The sequence below is a fragment of the Leptinotarsa decemlineata genome, unplaced genomic scaffold (genome assembly GCF_025532065.1).
Source record: "Leptinotarsa decemlineata unplaced genomic scaffold, Ldec_3_MD MMD2_tig00000882_RagTag_RagTag, whole genome shotgun sequence".
Lineage (NCBI taxonomy): Eukaryota > Metazoa > Arthropoda > Insecta > Coleoptera > Chrysomelidae > Leptinotarsa > Leptinotarsa decemlineata.
Window position 1 is genome coordinate 19631598 of NW_027412556.1, and position 20716 is coordinate 19652313.

Below are 20716 nucleotides of genomic sequence, written 5' to 3' on the forward strand. Positions count from 1 at the left end.
TCTAAGTCGACTATTTGTATTAATTACATTCTTTGAATTCTAAAGTCATAGTTATCGAACGAATCAATGAAAATTCCTATCGTCATATAAACTCGAAGTAATACTGCGATATGGTTCAATTAGGAATGAGATGTTTAACAGGCCTAAAGTGAAATTTGAAAACTTCAAAACAGATTTAATAATAACGTGAATAGTGTTATGAGCTGTAGGTGCAGTTTATCATTGAATTCATTTTCTTCTATTTTTTTGGCTTTGCTTCATGAGTAATTCGCTAGTCATCGGTGATTTGAACCATCACCCTTCTCTCAAGCATTGAGGTTTCCACACTCGAGGTGATCCTATAAAAACCCAAGTATTCAGACCCGGTTTGATCTTTGTTAGAGTATATGCGATGTTTCTTCCCCACGTGAGGCTTTGTTCACGAGATGAAGCTATTACTAGTTAACAATATTTCCTTTAGAAACAAGTTTTATACAGTGTCATCCCCAAAGTATGCACCATATGGGAAACTTCTTCATTAAGAGTTTTTCAACAAAAAGTTATTCTTAATAAAAAGTTTGTGCATCCCCTAAAACTAAACATGCAGCAACGAAATACAGTAAAACACACGACAAGAGTAAAGTACTCTTATTTTGAAAAATCTCGGAAAATATTATTCAGAAAAGTTGTTCAGCATTGAAAAATACCCATTTTTTCAAATGGGGTCTACGAAAACAAAAATTTGCTAAAACTATAAATAGATAGCATCCTGTATACGACGTTTTATTTTAAAACCCTGCAATATTACAAATTACACAACTATGGTGTTAACCACGGTCAATTTTTTAAGAGTAAAATAATTTTCAACACCGAAAATTACTCAAAATTATACAGTACCGTAACAAGAACTTAATATTCAATAATATCAAATCACAAAACATCAAAATAAAATAGGTATTTTGGAACAAACTCATTGATTTTCTGGAGATTTTCTTGTCCAAAATAATTCTCCAAGATAACCTCTAGAAACTCAATGAGTTTGTTCCAAAATACCTTTTTTATTTTGATGTTTTGTGATTTGATATTACTGAATATTAAGTTCTTGTTACAAAACTGTACAATTTTGAGTAATTTTCGGTGTTAACAAAAAATAAAAATAACTTTGCACCAAAAACTCTGAAAATTATTTTACTCTTCAAAAAAATTGACCGTGGTTAATATCATAGTTGTGTGATTCGTAATATTACAGGTTTTTAAAATAAACTGTCTTATACAGGATGCTGTCTACTTATCGTTTTAGCAAAAATCTTTCTTTTCGTAGTCCCCATTAAAAAAAACTTCACTTAGATAACGATGACTTCAAATCTAGATGTATTTTCCAATGCTGAACAATTTTTCTAAATAACGTTTCCCGAGATTTTTCAAAATAAGTACTTTACTCTTGTCTGACAAACAAATATTTGAAGGCTCCTCGTATATTACGTGTGTTTTACTGTATTTCCATGATGTTTGTTCAGTTTTAGGGGATGCACAAACTTTTATCAGGAATAACATTTTGTCAAATAACCCTTAATAAATAAGTTTCTCATATAGAGCATACTTTGGGGATGAGACTGTACATGTAGTTGAGGTGCATTGAAATCAATCGGGTCCCAGGCATCCCAGGCACTTTACTGTTTGAGTCGGATCTTTCCTGTACTGATGAGAGGTAGTATCCCGAATACTTTCATTATGGTCCTGCTGATGGATGAACGAGAAACATCTTTCCTAAATCACTGTCAGATATAATATCCAACGTGTTATCAGCCGGGGAAGTAGTTGATTTCCGTAGTACGATATAAGTAGTTGGAAAAGATGAATATTTCAAGATTTCATTCAGAAATATTAATAAATTGATGAATGTAGCCGTTACTACGTGGTAGGAGATCATAATGAAGGAAAGAGAATTGAAACTTTTTATGTTTTTTACCACTTTTATTTGTAACTAATGTATAAGTTTGAAAATGTCCTTATAGAACGAAACTGCAGTAACGTTAGTTACAAATGAAAGTTTCAATTCTCATTTTTTCATTTGGAAATATTAATTTTCTAATAGAATATATAAAAGCAACAGACTAGATCTATTATCATTTTCAGAGTAAGGTGAAAAACAAATAGCACAACGAAGGGTAGCACTCTTCCCGCTCCGGGGGAACGGCGGAGCATTACACACAACCGACATGTTTTTGTAGATATATTCTGTGATTATGATAGAGAGTGCACTGATGAACTTCTTTTTTTCTCGTTTTTTTTTTCGTTGTTTCCTTAAATAGGTGTAGTGAACCAATAGATATTCTAAGAAGATACAGTAACGTTAGGTTAGGTCCTAAGCGATTATTAAGCCGTTGCCTCCGTATGGTGATTTCAAGGGCGGATTTACGAGGGAGGGGATAAAGCGGTAAAAATCCCCCTCCAACATCAAGATTCGATCCTGAAATTAAAAGTAGAACTAGAACCTCTGTCATAAAATAAATCCAAAACTAATCCTGTACCCAAACACCAGTAGATGAAATTCACCAATTTGTAACTATAAAACTGGTCTGAAGAGATACACTCTCATTTTCATTCACACATCAACGATTCAGGGTAGAACCTCGCGGGAAAATTGCTGTTCGTAAAAGTTCCCACTAATTTTGTGATTCATCGAACAATGGACTGTTTGCAATGTGACCACTGTTCTCATGCCACACTTTGCTATTTCAAGAACCTTCGAAAACATCCGAAAATCTAGTGCACCCATCTCAACAATTTCAGATAGTTTTCAATCACTCTATAAACGTGTCCAAGGCATATTGAGCGACAATAGATATTTCTGGTCTCCGAAATCGAATATGTGCTACGTGTTCTTTGAAACAAGTTTCAATAGCTCGCTCAATCTAACCGATGTATTTTTGTCACAGTCCTCACAGCTCATGTCATACATTCCCGACTTTCCATTTTCCGAAAATTTGTTTTTAAGGCGACCTATTATTTGTTGGATTAAGCACTTTTACGATCAACTTTTTATTTATTGAAATTTCGTCTAGTAGTTGAATTTGTAGGGAAATCGCAGGCTGTTGGACAATGAAACACAAAATCTACGTCTTTGCTAGCGTTTCGCGATTATAATAATTTTTCTGAAGAAGCGAAAATTTGTTGTCAATCAAACCAGTTCATAACTCCACGGTCTTCGAGTGAGCTAAGCTTTCACACATTGATCGTCGGTCTTTAGCTTTCTAATGTGCTACTGGGTCTTTAACTTTCTACTGTGGTCAAAAGGTACGGCAAGATTGTCATGTGACAGTGGATAACATAGTCTAAGAGCCACCTTATATCTGACAACACATTTTTTACGGTATCTGAAATTTCGTCCAGTGAGACTCCTATACCCAATAAACAAGTAATGGGTACTAGCTAAGCCCGGCTGCGGTAGGTTTGGTGTCCCTCAGGTGAGTCAGTTATGAAAATTAAGTGAATTTTCAAAGTATTTTACGGCGTCTGACGTTTCAATATGTTATAATATACCTCCTGAAAAATTGAAAAATAACTATGGCTGCTGATTTTGAAGATTGCAACATCCCGGCAGCCACTTTTCAAAATTCGAAAAAGAATTTTTTTTTCAAAGTATTTTACGGTGTCTGCCATTTTAATATATCATTTGTTGAACTATTTTAAGCTAATATTGAAAATGGCTGACATTTTTTCCGGTTGTAACTATCCAGTTTACAGCAAAACATTACCTGCAGCCCGTGCATTCGTATGTCCACAGTTGTAATTTTCACATCCATAGAATTTATATAACATTGAAATTATATTAGTAAATGTGAAAAAAATATAAATATGACAATTAAACGAACACATTTACTACTCTAAATGTGCATAATAAGGAAACTTCTTTCCTTATTATGGCTGTAACATTATGTATAAGGCTGTAGCAAATATGAAATTATTATGAAGATGTAACAAACATTAATTAAATATATCCAATTATTCATATCAGAATATATTTATTTTTGAAAATAATTTATAATGATAAAATAATGATGAAATATTTTATAATTAATTTTCAACTTCAACGGAATCGTCTCCAACAAGTGACAAGTCATCTTCATCCTCCAAGTCAGATTCTGAGAAAATAAAAAACAAATGTTTAATTAAGCTTATATTAATTAAAATGAATGTTACAATATGGCATTTCCTTCAGGATTCAGAATCAAGTCGCTGACAAAGCAAGGAATTTGGTCTCCTTTGAACTACTTAAACACGTACCTAACGGTTTTCCATCTCCACCCAGCCATATTTCAGTGGGCTCAGTGATGTTGGTCCTTTTCGCATGAGCATTTTTCAAAATGCTAGATATATAATGCGTCCTTAAAACTTGTTGGTACACTTCAGATTTACATGGAGGGATCAAGTTTGCATCAAAGCTCCGAACTTTTTATTAAAATTTTCGTTCATATTTGCAGCCTTGTAGGAATTAACGAACAGCTGAAATCTCCCATCATTAACATCGATGGATTTTTTATCATTATACATACTGCAAGTGTACTTCTGGATAACATTAAACAGGTCACTAAGGTATCCTCAGTAAGGCTAATGTCACCGAAAGCAGCGAATGCTTTATTGAAATTCGAGTTATTTTTCAGTAACGTCAAAGATTTTTTTGCCCCGATTTAAAAAAAACAGGATTGTAACAACAACCAGTGAAAGCGTGGAAACCCATTAAGGTTTTAGTTAGAAGTGGACCAAGTTGTGTATATATTTTACTAACATCAATAAACCTTTTTCCTCGTTCGATTGATGACTTATTAGAATAAAGAAAATACTTTTGTCTAGTTTCTACTGTGTTTATTCATTCGTTACGACCGGTTTCGGCATATAAGGCCTTACTTGAGTTACTTGAAAACGGGGTTCTGAAGCGGTTGTTGGAGTCTGAAGACGGTGCAGAAGAAAGGCACCAGACAGTGGTACCCCGGAGCAGACGACGGGAGGTGCTCAAAGAAATCCATGATGGAGTCACTGGAGGACATCTGGGAGTAACGAAGACCCTCCAGAAAGTAAGACAACGGTTTTACTGGGATAATTGTCAAGCCGACGTCAAGGACTGGTGCAGAAAGTGTGCTGTATGCGCTGCCAGTAACGGACCTAGGATACGACCGAAAGCTCCAATGCGCCAGTATAACGTGGGTAGTCCTTTCGAGAGAATCGCTGGCTTATCGTTCGGCAGTGCACGAGTCAACCGGGCAAACCCCTGCCAGTATTATAATGGGACGAGAGCTGCGGCTTCCTTGCGACCTAAAATTTGGGATGCCTCCAGAACAAGACCCTGCGGGGAAAGACTATGTCAGCAAGCTTCGGCAGAGAATGGACGACATTCATGAACGAGTCCGTCTGAACATCCGGAGTGCCAGCGATAGGATGAAGGAGGCCTATGACATCAAGGCGAATGCTGGAGGATTCGAAATCGGCGACCTAGTTTGGCTGTACAATCCTAAGCGCCGCCGTGGTTTATCACCGAAGTTGCGGAACTCGTGGGAAGGTCCGTACAAAATCATGAAAAAGATTAATGACCTCGTCTACCGAATCCATAAGCCACCTCGAGGAAAGCCTAGGGTCGTCCATTTTAATAGACTGGCTCCTTATGCTGGAAATCACGACCAAGTTCGCACCCTCAGACCACCAGAGGATGAAATGACGTTCCAGCAATTCATGTCCTTATACTCGAACGGACAGAAGGTCGTACATGGGGTTACTCGAGAAGAGCCACGAGACCTTTTCAACGTTCCAGTTGATTACGCCCCAGCGCACTGCGTGGCAAAGGATCTCCAAATGTCCAAGGGCATCGCTGTGGTATTCAACAAGAAATTCGGTCAGCTTCAAACATTACGAGAACAGAATCCAGAAGTCGGAGGAGTGCTACAGTTGAAGAAGGGTCAGAGAAACATCTTCTACTTGGTGACCAAAAAGCATTCTCGAGACAAACCGTCCTATGAAGATGTCTGGAGGAGTCTTACTAGGCTGAAGGAGACGATGCTCGACCAGAATCTCGTGGAGTTGGCGATCCCGAAATTAGCCTCTGGGCTCGACAGGCTGGACTGGAGAATTGTGAGAAGCATGTTGGAAACGATCTTCAGATCCAGCGGCATCCAGATTTTGGTATGTGGTAACCATCTTACACGACCGAGCATAAAGACTGTGGAGTGTTACTTCCATCGAACTTCACAGTGCAGGTATCGACACACGCCAAGGATGACATTTCGGGGCGAAACGTATTTAAGGAGGGGGCAATGTAATGAATCTGAAGCCGGCCCTGACCGGTGTCCCTGTCAGCCAACGCATGACGCATACCGCGAAAACTCCAGATGGGTCCCGAAATCCGCAGAGGGATCCGGAACGTTCGTTGACGATATAAAAACGTCGCTATTCGTCCCGAAGAGTAGTCTGTACCAAGAAAGCGAATCGAGCGGTAAACAAACGGTGAAGATAAATTAAGCATTAGTTACTGAGTGGTGTAAATAAATTAGTTGTGATAGTGAAGTATTGTTAAAATAAATTTGTTTAAGACAGTTAATTCTTTAATTCGTTACAATACTTAAGGACACAAACCTACCGCGGACGGGCTTAGCTAATACTCATTGCTTGTTTACTGGGTATAGGAGTCACTGGACGAAATTACAGATGCCGTAAAAAATGTGTTGTCAGATTTAAGCTGGCCCTTAGACTAACAGCTATGCAAGGGATAGATGGCATACCATCACCATTTGTGCAGTGGAAACGTTTTTAGTTTAAAGTCCATTTCCGTTTAAATGTATTAAATAACATTTTAGTGTGAGATTCTCACAGAACCATCTACAAAATCAAAAAACGTTTCTCTATACAATAGATTCTTCTGGCATGGCTAGTACTTTACTAGTTTAGTATTAGTTGAGGGGGACATTTTTTAGGGAGTTAGGGTATGGTTTTGTATAGTACTAATTTTTTTCAGCCTCATGCTTTAGTTGTAGATAGTGAAAAATCTTGTTAAATCTTGTTAAAGTCGATAAAATAACCATAGTAGAATGCTAAAACACCTATACTGTGCTGAAAGTTTTTGTACGGTTTTCATATATTTTTTGCAAGTCGTCTATCGACAAGACCAGAGATTGCTTCATCTTGGGAGACAAGACGAGAGGAGAATCTGCAAGAAAAGTCGAGAAAAATGTAAAACCATGAAAATTACCTTTATTTTTCATGCATAGCCCGCAAAGACCAATTTTATTGTTATTCCCCATACTAAACGAAAAATAATGATTATATAGGGCCTTTCATTAAGTGCTTCCTATCTTTAAATTAAAATAAAACAAAGTGTGAAAGTGTGTGTGTGTGTGATTTCATCGAAATTTTGTATTCGTTTGAAAGACCTAGTGTTATCATTATATGTAGAATATAACATCGTTTAAAAGTCCGCCACGGCTTCTCTGGGTGGAGCGCATGAGTTCGATACCAGACGCCGAAGAGAGAACATCTCCTAGTAATGTGTTAAGTTGAGAAAGTGAATGTAATATGAAAAGATAGCGCTGTGAGTGAAACAAGTGGAAGTGACTAGTGTTGAGTGACAAAAACACAGAACACAGAAAAAACGCGACTAGTTCTTTTCAGAACTAAAGTGTGTGTGCATGCACAAATATAATTCGTTTCTTCATTACAGATCTTACTACCTACCACATTGAAAAATGGAGCAGGAAAACAAAAGACTGAGGGAAAAGAACGAGGAGCAGAAAGACGAGATACGCCAGTTATGGGAGGTGAACAGTCAGTCAGTACGAGAGAGACCTGAGAGTCATGCAGGAAGTGATGCAGATGCTGAAAAATAGGATAGCTGAAATAGAACAGGAGCGGACAAGCATGGAGAAAGAAAATACGGAAAAGGAAAACGGCTATGTCAAAGGAAAAGAACTCCCTGAAGAATGAAGCGCAAAAACAAAATAAAAAACACCCTCTGAAAAAATCCCTGAAGAAGGAAAAAATAAGGTGAGTGAAAACACACTCCCTGAAGAAGGAAGCACAAAACAAAAAAGCGACAAAAAAAACCCGGAATAAGGGAAAAATAAAGCGGACCCGAAAGCTCCCAAAAGGCCACATGGCCCAGCAGCAAACACCGAATCCGACTCGGAAGACGGATTCGAGAAAGTGCAAAAAAAAAACAAACCGCCGCACTAGAAGACGATTGGCTCAAGGAAAAACCAAACACATGAAAGACATGGAGACGTAAACGGTAGCCATTGAAAAAGTGGTGCAAACTGAATCGAATAACGAAAGGACTCAAACCTACCTCAAACCTCTTTGTGCGAGCTGAACCGCAAAGAGTAAACAGAGCAAACATATCACAGTGCCATAGATGTCAGTTCTTTGATCGATAGGATCGTGGAACATCAACGGTTTCACAGAAAGGAGAAACGAGCTACTGGAACTGCTATCACGACTAGACATAGACGTCATGGCACTACAGGAGTGAAAAGAACTACCGCATCTTGGGATACAACCTATATAGGACAGAGAGGCCAGGATGGCGCCACGCCGCTGGGGGTGCGGCGTTGCTAGTAAAAACCGACCTAGCGCAACACGAAGACAGAAAGCCAGAAATATAACTCGGAGAAGCAGTATCGGTCAGAGTGAAACTGAAACGCTACAAACAGCTGAAAATTTCATCGGTATACCTGCCTCTGCAAGGTATAAGACTAGATAGAGAATCAACATAGCATAAATGTTCCCAGATCATCACCCAACAGTTACCAAAGAGGCAGAGAGCTAGCCAGAATACTAGAAGAATTTGAGGATATCATGGTAGTAGCACCAGAATCACCAACATATCACCCACGAGAAGACCAAGTTCCAGACATTCTTGACGTCGCGATAGTGCCGAACATCACTACTACGGAGATGGAAATACTAGACGAAGGATCATCAGACCACAACCCCATTTCATTTACAATAGGAAGAGGTGAAGTGGAACCAGATAATCCAACAAAAAAAATCATCGGCTGGAAAAGATTCCAGCGCACCATACACCATGCGATAGGAGACATACCACGTATCGAAACAAAGAACGATCTGAAGAACGCCACACATGAGCTGCAACAGACGATCACCCAAACAATGGAAAGAAGCGCACGGGAAGTCCCAACACAGCGCTTCAACATACAAGAGCATCTCCCACCAGAAACGATGGAGCTCATTAGAATCAGAAGATGCCTGAAAAGACGATATCAACGGACTCGCGCACCAATGAACAAAAGGTGTAAGCAAAGAGCCGACAGAATACTGCGAGAAGAACTAAAAGCAATCCGAGATCAACAATGGACAACCCTTCTGGAAGAACTAAATACACATCTGCATGAAGGATGCAGAAAAACTAGACGAAGGATCATCAGACCACAACCCCATTTCATTTACAATAGGAAGAGGTGAAGTGGAACCAGATAATCCAACAAAAAAAATCATCGACTGGAAAAGATTCCAGCGCACCATACACGATGCGATAGGAGACATACCACGTATCGAAACAAAGAACGATCTGAAGAACGCCACACATGAGCTGCAACAGACGATCACCCAAACAATGGAAAGAAGCGCACGGGAAGTCCCAACACAGCGCTTCAACATACAAGAGCATCTCCCACCAGAAACGATGGAGCTCATTAGAATCAGAAGATGCCTGAAAAGACGATATCAACGGACTCGCGCACCAATGAACAAAAGGTGTAAGCAAAGAGCCGACAGAATACTGCGAGAAGAACTAAAAGCAATCCGAGATCAACACATCTACACTAGAACTAAATACACATCTGCATGATGGATGCAGAAAAGTCTTGGGAAGGGATCTCGAAAGCCATACCCGCCAATACACGGTGGGCAGGGAATAGTCTACACGGACCAAGAGAAAGCGGAATCATTCGCGGACAATTTCGAAAGGCAGTGTAGAGAGAACGACGTCCCGTTCACAGACTAATTAGAAGAAATAGAGACACAGGTGGAAACGACGGTTCATAGACTCAGAAGACAAAGAAGGGACAACGCGCAACCCCTGGCACCAACATCTCCCAAGGAAGTGAAAGATATCGTAAGACGTCTAGCTACTCGAAAAGCGACAGGTCCAGACCAAATAACAAACCGGGCTCTGAAAGTCCTACCTCGAAAGGGTATAGCAGCAATAACAAACATCTTAAATGCTATACTCATACTGCAGCACTTCTCGTACCCGTTTAAGGAAGCGATGGTTATCCATATCCCGAAGCCAATGAAAAACCACATATTCCCGGATAACCACAGGCCAATCAGCTTAACCCCTTCCTCAAGAAAAGTGGCAGAACGTGTCATCCTGAAAAGATTAGAGGATCCAACCAACGAACTAGGAATACTACCACACGATCACTCGACAGAGTTGCAAGTTCTGAGGGTAGTAGACTTTGCCACGGAAAGCTTCAACCTCGGCAAAGGATACAACACCGGAGCGATTTTCTTAGACGTCTCCAAGGCGTTTGACAGAGACTGGCAAGATGGACTTTTGGCCAAAATGATCAACTTTGGTTACACGAAACCAATGGTAAGATTTATCGAGTCTTTTCTAGCTGACAGGCGATGCCGCTGCAGAGTAGGACAAGACCTCTCAACGATGCGCCACACCTCTTCTCGATATACACGGCAGACGTGCCCAAGCTGGAGAACAACTTTAACAAGTTGGCGATCTACGCGGACAACACAGCTCTGCTGGAGAGATCAACAAGCCAAGCGCACGTCACAGGGAATACTGTTCACCCGAAGGATGATACACCCGGAAAGAAACGTCATCCTAAATGGACACTACGCATACATGAGGATACACGCAGAGGACACGTTTGACAGAATTTGAGCACACGACAATCTAGCGCTAAGCGACCTACATAATGCACTAAACAGGAATGACCCCCGAGAGAGGGACAAACACAGGAGGCCAACGAAGCAGAACCAAAAACCACCCCCGAGAGTCGCTGTCAGGCGACTCCGGTAAGTATTGAAATTTCTTAACCAGACTTCAAATTGATCTCATTTTCAGATTCACTGAGAACCAACACTTGCTCGCGACTGAAGACACTCGTCTCCGGTTAGTTTTTGGGGACCCCAAACAATAATTCAGTTAGGAAAGTCATGATAAAACAATTCAACAGATCAGAAATTAGAAGCACCAAGAGGCTGACTTTCGATCAAAGAAGGTCAGATGTCAATCTTGCTGAAGTGCCCATAAGTAAGTTGATGACCGCTCCGGAGGAGCGGGGGTGGATGGACGAGATGGGATGTTCTGCACACGTTAACCTGTGGAGAAGATTTCAACTCAGGACACTCAACCCGGGAGGGGGCATGGGGAAGGATCGTAGAATGGGTGAAGCGCGTGATACGTTGCACAAACAGAACACCCATTTTGATAAAATAATTTAATTTTTTGCAAGTGTTGTTGAATTTTATATTCGTCCATGTAGTCTGGGTCACAAGATCCTTTTTTGGAACTTCTATCCAAGGACACCAAAAATTATGATCCAGGGCTCATTCGATTCGAAATGGCATGTAGCAACTTTTTGAAAAATTTCAAGAGGGGCTCGAAAAAATTGCAAAAGTTATAAACAATTTATTAAAAAATAGGGGGGTTTGGTTTTTTGCAAATATCTCGGAAAATATTAAAGGTATTCGAGTGAGTGGGTCTATTCGACCCTCTACCACAATCCGCAAGGATTTATTGTGGCTCACACCTATTCACACTCGACCAAATAAACCCAGATTTTCAACGAAGCCGATTAGTTTGTATGGTGAGTAGTCTTTCAGGTCAGATGGTGAAAGTACGGCTCTGCCGAACTTTAACGACCTGATTCGGTCCCCAGAGACGACACACACTGTCTTCCGACAGTACAAGCCTCTGCATATGATGATTCAAATGACAGTGACCTCTAAGAAGGTATGTTAGACATCGTAGTTCATCTCTACTGTAGTCCAACAACTGTTTGGTATCAAGCTTCGAAGGGTGAATAAACGCCAATCCTGGAAGATTCTGCCAGAAGTCCATTAATCCTCTTGCCATCCAGGTGTTCAATGTGTGTTTGGCAAAGCCTAAAACGATGCCAATGACAGGTTCTGGTCCGATGAAGCTTCTTGCAGCACCCTCCTCAAAGAGGAGGAAATTTCCTAAAAGAAATCCTACCTCCCGGAACTCTATCACATATATTTATAATTTAAATTTAGAGGCGAAAATAGCGCTAAAAGCATGCGATGCGCGTCCCGCACGCGGTGACCGTACGGACCTTCGAACAATAACAATTATTTAACCAATTAAATATCATTATTAAGAAAAAAGTCATATACCTAGACACTTGAATAAATAAAAATCCATGGAAAAAAATTTCTCGTGATGATTTTATTAGATAATCTGCAGTTAATTAACTAGTTTTTACAAGTTTTAAATTTACATAAAAATCCTGATAATTTTTAAACTGAAAACCTCAAATTTTGTTCACTTTTTGGTGCTTTCCTTGAAAGCTTTCACAAAAGATTCCCGTTGGAAAAAGTAAAACATTTTGATTTTCCACTTTGTTATTAATAATCAAAGACGTTAAAAAGTGAAAAATTCAATTGAAGCAATAAAAAAAATTCGATATTCAAAGTTATTCGTATTCTTATTTTTTGAAGTTACATGAAAATAATTTTTCATAATTTTTAGATCTATTTTGAGTTATTTCAATAACAATGATTGAGAACCATGAGGAATTGCCAAACGCAAAAATAGAAAAAAAATTAAAAAATTGAGAAAAAAATTTTTACACAAAAAGTGACACATGGATGTTTTTGTTTTTTTTTGTAATTTTAAAAAAATATATATCATGAAAATTAATTTGTTTGAAACCAATTGTTTGTTAAATGAATAAAAAATATATGCATAAAAAAAAGTTTTTTTCAGAATATTGAAGAGATAAAAAAATTATGATTTAGAAAAAATCGTTTCTGAAAACTTTTAATCAACAAATGCGTTTTTAAGAAAAAATTTTTTTGAAAAACAATTTTGTTTTTAAAAATCATAATACCTAATAATCACTGATAAAAATCCCCCAAAAAAATTTCAAATAGCTTGTAAACGATACATTTGTTTATGACTATTTTTTAAACAAATAGAGCTCAAAATTATGAAAAATCATTTTTAGGCTTTTTGAAGGCTTTCAAGAAAAGCTTCATGAAATGAACAAAATTTCAGGTTTTATTTAAAAATTATCAAGGTTTTCATGTAAATTTAGAACTTCTAAAAATTAATTGATTAACTAAAGTATATGGAATAAAGTAATCATGGGGAAAAATGTTTCCATGGATCTTCGTTTATTCAAGTGTCTAGAAGGTATGTGATTTTTTTTCTTAAGAACGATACTTAATGGATTAAAATGATTCTAATTGTTCAAAGGTACGTATCGGTCAGCGCATGCGAAAAGCGAATCCCCCGCTTTCAGCGCCATTTTCGCCTCTAAATTAAAATTATGAATATTGGTGATGAAGTTCCTTCTTTTACAAAATTGTTTGAAATTCTTGCAATTTTTTCGAGCCCCTCTTGAAATTGTTCAAAAATTTGCTAGAGGTCATTCCGAATCGAATGAGCCCTGTGCATAAAATGACGTAATATAATCTAAATACTTCAAACTTTTACAACCATGGTACCAAAACATCAAAGCTTTCAGCAGCAAATTTTCGTACACAGCGTATGTCACATCTAACTTCTATAAGAAGTTTGAGATGAAGCAGTGAAGTTATCATAAAATGTGTCGTATAAAAGTTCCAAATATCAATATACAATATTCAATATTCAGGGTATCCAATAAAAGTGTGGCTTATAAATTTTTTTTTAATGTAATGAGATATGTTTGTTGATTTGCGATTTCGTTAGAAAAATACTTTTGGAAATTGTAGGATTATATAGGTATATACCAAGAAGTTGAGAAGTTATGCCAGAAATTACGTCAAAAAGTCAATATATTCAACCGCTCACATTGTCAATTAAAGCTGATTTGAATAATATTTTTTTGTTTTGAAGATGTTTTGAAAATATGATTTCTCATTATTGAATGATAGTTTGACCTTAATCTTTTTTTCTCATACGTTGTGAACCGAAACTCATTAGTTTTTTTCTTGATTTCTTCAAATGAAACACTCAATATTTCATAATTGAATAAAACTGGCCGATACTTGATGAAAATCCATATATTGAAAAACTAATAAATACAGTTTATTGTATGATATTCACTATAAGGGTTTTACAAAAACCGCGACACGTGCTTCGCTATACGATAGCTTCTTCAAGCATAAACTACCTATGCTTGAAGAAGCTATTGTATAGCGAAACACGTGTCACAGTTTTTGTAAATCACTTATAGTGAAAATCATACAATGATTAGTTTGTTTACTCAATATTTCATTCAAGATGTAATTTCTTCTTCGAAAGAGCTATTTTCACAAATATGGGGTTGAATAGGTAAATACCTTATTATTTGGTATGGGTCCAACATCGTTATTCATAATATAATTATGTTTACTTATTTCTAGACTCTCATAGGCATCTAGATGCCTGTTATTGTTACATTCAAGTGAAGAATATTACCTTTTAAAAACATTTAAAATTTTTGGGAAAGAAAGTTTTTGGCTTTCTACTCCTCCATCTTGATACAAAAAACAAGGATGACGGAATCTTCCAAGGAAAGGAAGGAAGTAATCAATTTTAAAATAAGTAACTCTATACATGGATGTGTAGATCACGCAAAGAAGTAACTTTCAGACACAAACTGAAAAAAAGTCCTCCTGAAACAGCTACTTTCATATAAACATTGAATTACACGAAAGAAAAAAATTCTTTCGAAACAAATACTTCTATATGAACACTGAATTATACAGAAGATACTTTTCTCTACTCAGTTTGTATTTCAAACATTCGTTGTGGAATAAAAATCAGATATCATCCACACGATGTTTATATGAAAGTAGCTGTTTCAGTTTGTGTCTATTATCATCGATGAATACAATGTTACACGAGTAGGACTTAAGACGACTTAGCGCAAGTAGAAGGACGTCATCAAGTTTACCAGAGGTGAATAATTTGCACAAACTTCACAAACCTTTTCAAGACATACTGATGCAACCTAAATTTCCAGTAAGCAGATGAAATTTATATTGAAGTCGAATGAATCATCCTCTATTATTTAAGGGCGCCAAGATCAAACCCTGACCCTCCTAATAATAATCCAAAGTCCGGCCCTGCCTTTGATACCCCAGTTAGTTTTCATCTACAATTAAAACAAATGAATAAAATGTTGTTTTTTGTCAGTGCTCATGGTCTCACTTCCCCAAAACGGTTCCACCAATTATTATGAAATTCTTTGAGAATATGAGAATAGGCCGTAAAGTATATTTCATAATAATTTGATAATCGATTCAATGAAATATTGGAATGTTCATCGAATATTTGACACATACCTTCTTGGAAAAAAATTCGTTCCTTCACATTGACCAATCGAAATTGCATGACAGAAATCAGCACGTTCCTTCAAAATCAAATTTATGTAGGTACTCTGACCCCAGCTATATGAATTCTATTGATGAATAATTTTCGTCGATACATGATTTTTTTCTTTTTTTCGAGAAGTTTCTCATTCTGCCTATTTCAAGAAGACGATATTTATTACTTTCATCATTTCCGTTTGAAGAAATAATCAGAAAGTATTTGATAAATATGCATTTACCTTTTGCCTACTTTGCTTTTGTTTTTGACATCCAATTCATTGTTGTATCCTATAAGGGCTCATATCACCACTACACATTCAATACAAAAACCGACATATGAGCAAACACCGAACTTCATTAATTAGCACAAAGTTTAAATTCCGAAATTATATTCACACTTCCAAGAACCGAAAACTATTTTTCGAATGAACTGAATTTAATTGTCTTCAGTTTTTACGATCGGGTAAGTCATAGCCCGCTTTCTTATTATTCTGCAAAAAGCATAACAAACTAGTAGAGTACAAATTAGCATCAACATTTTCTTTGAAGGGAGTTTAAAAGTACTGAAAGCAGTGGTATTAATATGAACAGGTTAGTCATTGATTTTCCTTGTGAATACTTATACAATTTAGTCGAATTAAGCGACATTTGAATCAGTGTACTTTTGTCAGCTCAACACAAGTCGATTAATTCCATCAGCATGAAAATTGGGTGTTCGGGATACAATTAAGTCGACAAACGAACAAAACTTGAAATAATCTAATACTTACATTTGATAACTGAAATGTCTAGGAAATGTTTGAAGAGCATGAAAAAGAACATGATTTTTGAAAAATAATTACAAAACTTTTGTTACTACGAGTATAGTCAAAAAAAAAGTACATTCGGACGAAATCCTTTTTTAACGGAAGTTATTAAATATCGGGATGAAAATAATTTTCACTTCAATGGTGCGAAAAAGTGTCTGCGAACAATAGAGTTGAACTTGTGATGCACTGTTTGGAACCTTTGGTGTAGTAATGAATATTACTGGAGTTTTTTCCCAACATCAAACCGGTATTTTAACACTTCGACATATGTTTCGATTACCGAGTGATCATCTTCAAGAGTAAAATCTTCATCATGAAGATGATTACTAGGCGATCCAAACACGTGTCGAGTTGTTAAAATAACGGTTTGTTGTTGGAAAAAAGCTCCAGTAATATTCAATAGAGTTGAAAGCATATAGCAATAACTATATTGAATTTTTGTAGCCACGCCACAGAACACTTTCATTTTTTAATCAATTAGTCTCCTTAGATTGTCGACTATTTATAATCGAGGGTTCAAAATGTCGTTTGTGGTTAATCGACATTTCAAACTGACGAATAGCCTATCTATATTTGAAACCAGATCACAAAAAGATCTGGTGATTAAAATAATATCAATGATAAACAAAAGCAGGCAAATGCAGAAGACTGTCATTCTTGGCTCACTGCGCTTGCTTAGGTCACGTGATCTCGGACCCAATGATCACCTATCTCACGGCGTAGGGAATTGTCATTGGTTGATAATGCTGGCGCGCCCTCTGAATGTATCGGGGCTTCGGTTGATAGGCCCGACCAGCGCAACCTTAGGTTAAAAATAATAATAAATATCGAGACTTTCTCTTTGAACTCCACAGACTCTGTCCACACCACTCTGTTGAAACAGTTTTAATTGTTGGAATCCTGGTGGAATAATATCTTTTCTCTGCTCTCCAATTTCAAAATTATAGCAGCCTACCTCAATACGAAAGAAATCTATGCTGTAAAATACAGAAGCATGTCATACTTGGCTCATCGTGTCAGCTCAGGGCACATGATTCTTGATTTCAATGATTACTTACCTCACGGTATGGAAGTGATCGTTAGTTGATGTTGGAGCTTCTGGTCGGTAAAAACAATAATGACTATGCTGTATTATGGAAAGAGTTAATCCTATTGACAGCAGCGGCGGCTCGTCAGAGGAGGCAAGGGAGGCTTAGCCTCCCCATAAAATTCGAGATTATTTATCGCAATAAATTAAAAGATATTGACAGATAATTATGATTATTTTTTTCTAAAAATGCTTGAGTATCATTACTTTACCATTAATTTTTAATATAAATACATAATATGCCCGAAAAAACACTATCGCTCACTATGTAGTACGTACCACACTGTATCCTGCATCAACAAATCTCAAACGCACCGCCCATGAACGAATAACGAATAAACCATCAACCCGAAATAATAAATTCCATACGTTGCAAGGGAGCCAAGCCTCCGACCGTTTTAAAAAATACAAGCTTCGCGAAGACGATCCAACCAGCGATATACGTCCCGATTTATACTTTTAGTTGCAGAAATTACAGTGTACGGCCGCGTTTGTTTTTTATTTAATTATTCGGACGGGATGCCGTGACGGACTGGGACTGAAAAATATTTCGGTAAATCGTTTCTTGATAATATTTGTTATTTGTGTATAAAACAGGCAGTATTGTATTATAGCAGTGCTTTTGGTAATATTTTTAATGTGTTTTTAAAGTGTTTTCTTTCAATTTCAAGGTGTTTTCAGGTTTTCACTTTTCGGTAAGTTTTTTTTTCCATTTATGGATAAGTTATACGAAATTAAAAAATGATATAGTCGATTGGTTGCTGACAAATAATTTTAGGTATTCATCTTATGATAATAAATTTTACATTATCAAAACTCTGGGAAGGCCTCAACAAAATGTGAATTCAATTAAAGCGTCAGATAATCGACAAAATCGAGGATTTAATATTAGTTGGTACGATAAATGCGATTGGTTAACCGGCTCCATTAAACGAGAAAAACTTTTTTGTTGGCCATGTGTTTCATTTTCCGTACAAACCGTATACCAAACGTAGTCTAAAATAGGATACCCCGATTTAAAAAATTCACCTCGTTCTACAGACATTTAAAATTTAAAGAGCATTTATTTTCGTCTTGTAAATTAAAATTGTTTAGCAAACAAAATAGCTTTTCGCGGACACGATGAAACCGAAGATTCGATTAATCGCGGCAATTACAGGGAACTTTTAATGTTATAGAGCAAATAAGATTCCCAATTTGGCACTTTTTTAAACGGTAACGTTTTTTTGGGCACCTCAAAAACCATCCAAAATGAGCTTATAGACAGTGTGGCATATATTATTAAGGAAAATATAAGCAAGGAGATTGAAAGTGTTTCTTTTTTTACATGGGAAATTGATGAAACTACCGATATTACCTGTACATCACAATTTTCAATCGTTTTTAGATATGTCAAAGATAAGCATAATTAAGTACGTGTGCTTATAAAATATTTGTAGCAATTTTTAACAAAACTTATATTAGAAGAGAAAAGTATTATTATTTATTGACTGAGAAGAGTTCACTTATATTAAATAACTCAAAGACAACCCTTTTTCCTTGTTTTTGTTTTTTTAATGGTCAGTTTTATACGTATGATTTTCGGCAATACACAATTTTTGTTTGCATTTATGCAAAAATTACGTATTTTGCTTTAAATAGGTGCGGTACCCCAAAAAATTTTCGCGCCTCCGGCAGGCTTTTCTGTGTGTATATAGTCTTTATGACTTTAGCCTCCCCTGTTCTCCAATGCACGAGCAGTCACTGATTGACAAAATGATAGTATTTTGAATTTCGATGATAGAAAAATTTTGAATACATTATGCGTAATCAAAATTCATTGGAAGATAATGTATCTAAGGAAAACTATAATTGAATATATACACGTCAATAGATACTCGTTAAAAAGAACCTGTCCACGTTGTTCAAAGAGCGGCGTTAAATAAAGAATTGACAAGGGCCCATATTTTTCGCAGAAATCGTATTTTCGAGTACTTATTTTCGAGTACTTATTCTCGAGTACATTTTCATTTTAAATCATAAATATGGCACTTTTGTCAATTACAAAATAATAAATTTTTTCCATTTGAAATTAAAAACACACAATGTGATGGGCTTTCAACAAATTCAAAACCTGATGATTTTCGTACATACCATGGAAGGTGATAACCTTGAACTTAATGAATTTTAATTTTAATTACCAGTCTTGTAATATCATATTTTGCAACGAATGTTCGTCCTTACAATTTTTTTTTAAAAAAAAACGCTTTAACAGAGCGTTTTTCAAACTGATCCCAGTGTTGCTATATAAGATTATTTCAGAAATAATCCAAATAATAGTTTAAGTGTGGCCAGCTCAGATTTGAACTTTCCTGAGGAGAATATTAGGCGATGTCTGCGAAAAAACAAATTGAAGGCATTTAAACCAAAATTTTTGCACACTCTAGAACCGGGTGATCAAGAAAAACGTTTGGAATTTTGCTTATGGGACCAAGACCAGTACCTTAACGACAGACATTTAAAAAAAAATATTTGATTCAGTGGTGAAGCTAGTTTCACAACAAATGGAGTGGTTTCATCACAAAATATTCGATATTGGGCCACTGAAAATTCTAACAGGGTGATTAACTGTAAAAGGCAGTATTCAGAAAAAGTAAATGTTTGGTGTGAAATACTGAATGAGAGAATAATTGGACCATTATTTTTTTGGCAGCAACATCAATGCCGTAAATTTCTTCCAATTTTTAAAGAATGAATTGTTGGACGCAATAGATGAACTTCCTTCCCATTGCAGAAACAAGAAATTTATATTTTCAGTTAGATTAATGTTCTGATCATAATGCGGAAATTGTGAAAGAGTTTGCTGAATCAAAACTGCCCTAATCGTTGGATAGAACGGGGGAGTAGATTAATTGGGTGGCCACCTAGATTGCCTCACCTTACTGTACTGGATTTTTTCCTATGAGGCTATGTCACACAAAATGTCTACAAATCACAACCAAGGCATCAAGCGGAACTATTCACAAGAATTCAGCAAGCGTGTGCTGCAATTACTCTAAGGTTACTGATGAGAAAAATTACGGAATACTTTTATTTTGTGCATTGCATGTGAATAAGAGAAACTCGAAATAAATGCAGGTGTTTTTTGATTTGGAATTATTGACATTGAAGTTTGTTTCATAATCGGATTCATTTATATGATTCATACATTTCAAACGACATATTTTTCAAATTCTACTCCCTCATAATTTTTACCAGTGATATCTCGAGAGCTCCTAAATCCAGTGGTGTAGTCAGAACATAGATGAAA

At 36.6% G+C, this 20716-nt stretch overlaps 1 protein-coding gene across 2 annotated transcripts in view; it reads right to left on the reverse strand.

The window, feature by feature from the left end:
• The window catches only part of Octalpha2R (alpha2-adrenergic-like octopamine receptor), a 562038-nt gene extending 546071 nt beyond the window's left edge, over positions 1 to 15967 (reverse strand). The window contains exon 1 of one of the 2 annotated variants that reach the window (XM_074175188.1): positions 15771 to 15963. The gene's annotated coding sequence lies outside the window, so the exon portion shown is untranslated. Of the gene's footprint in view, positions 1 to 15770 lie in introns of both variants that reach the window. The other variant, XM_074175189.1, reaches the window with a different exon arrangement.
• Positions 15968 to 20716: the final 4749 nt, after the last annotated feature.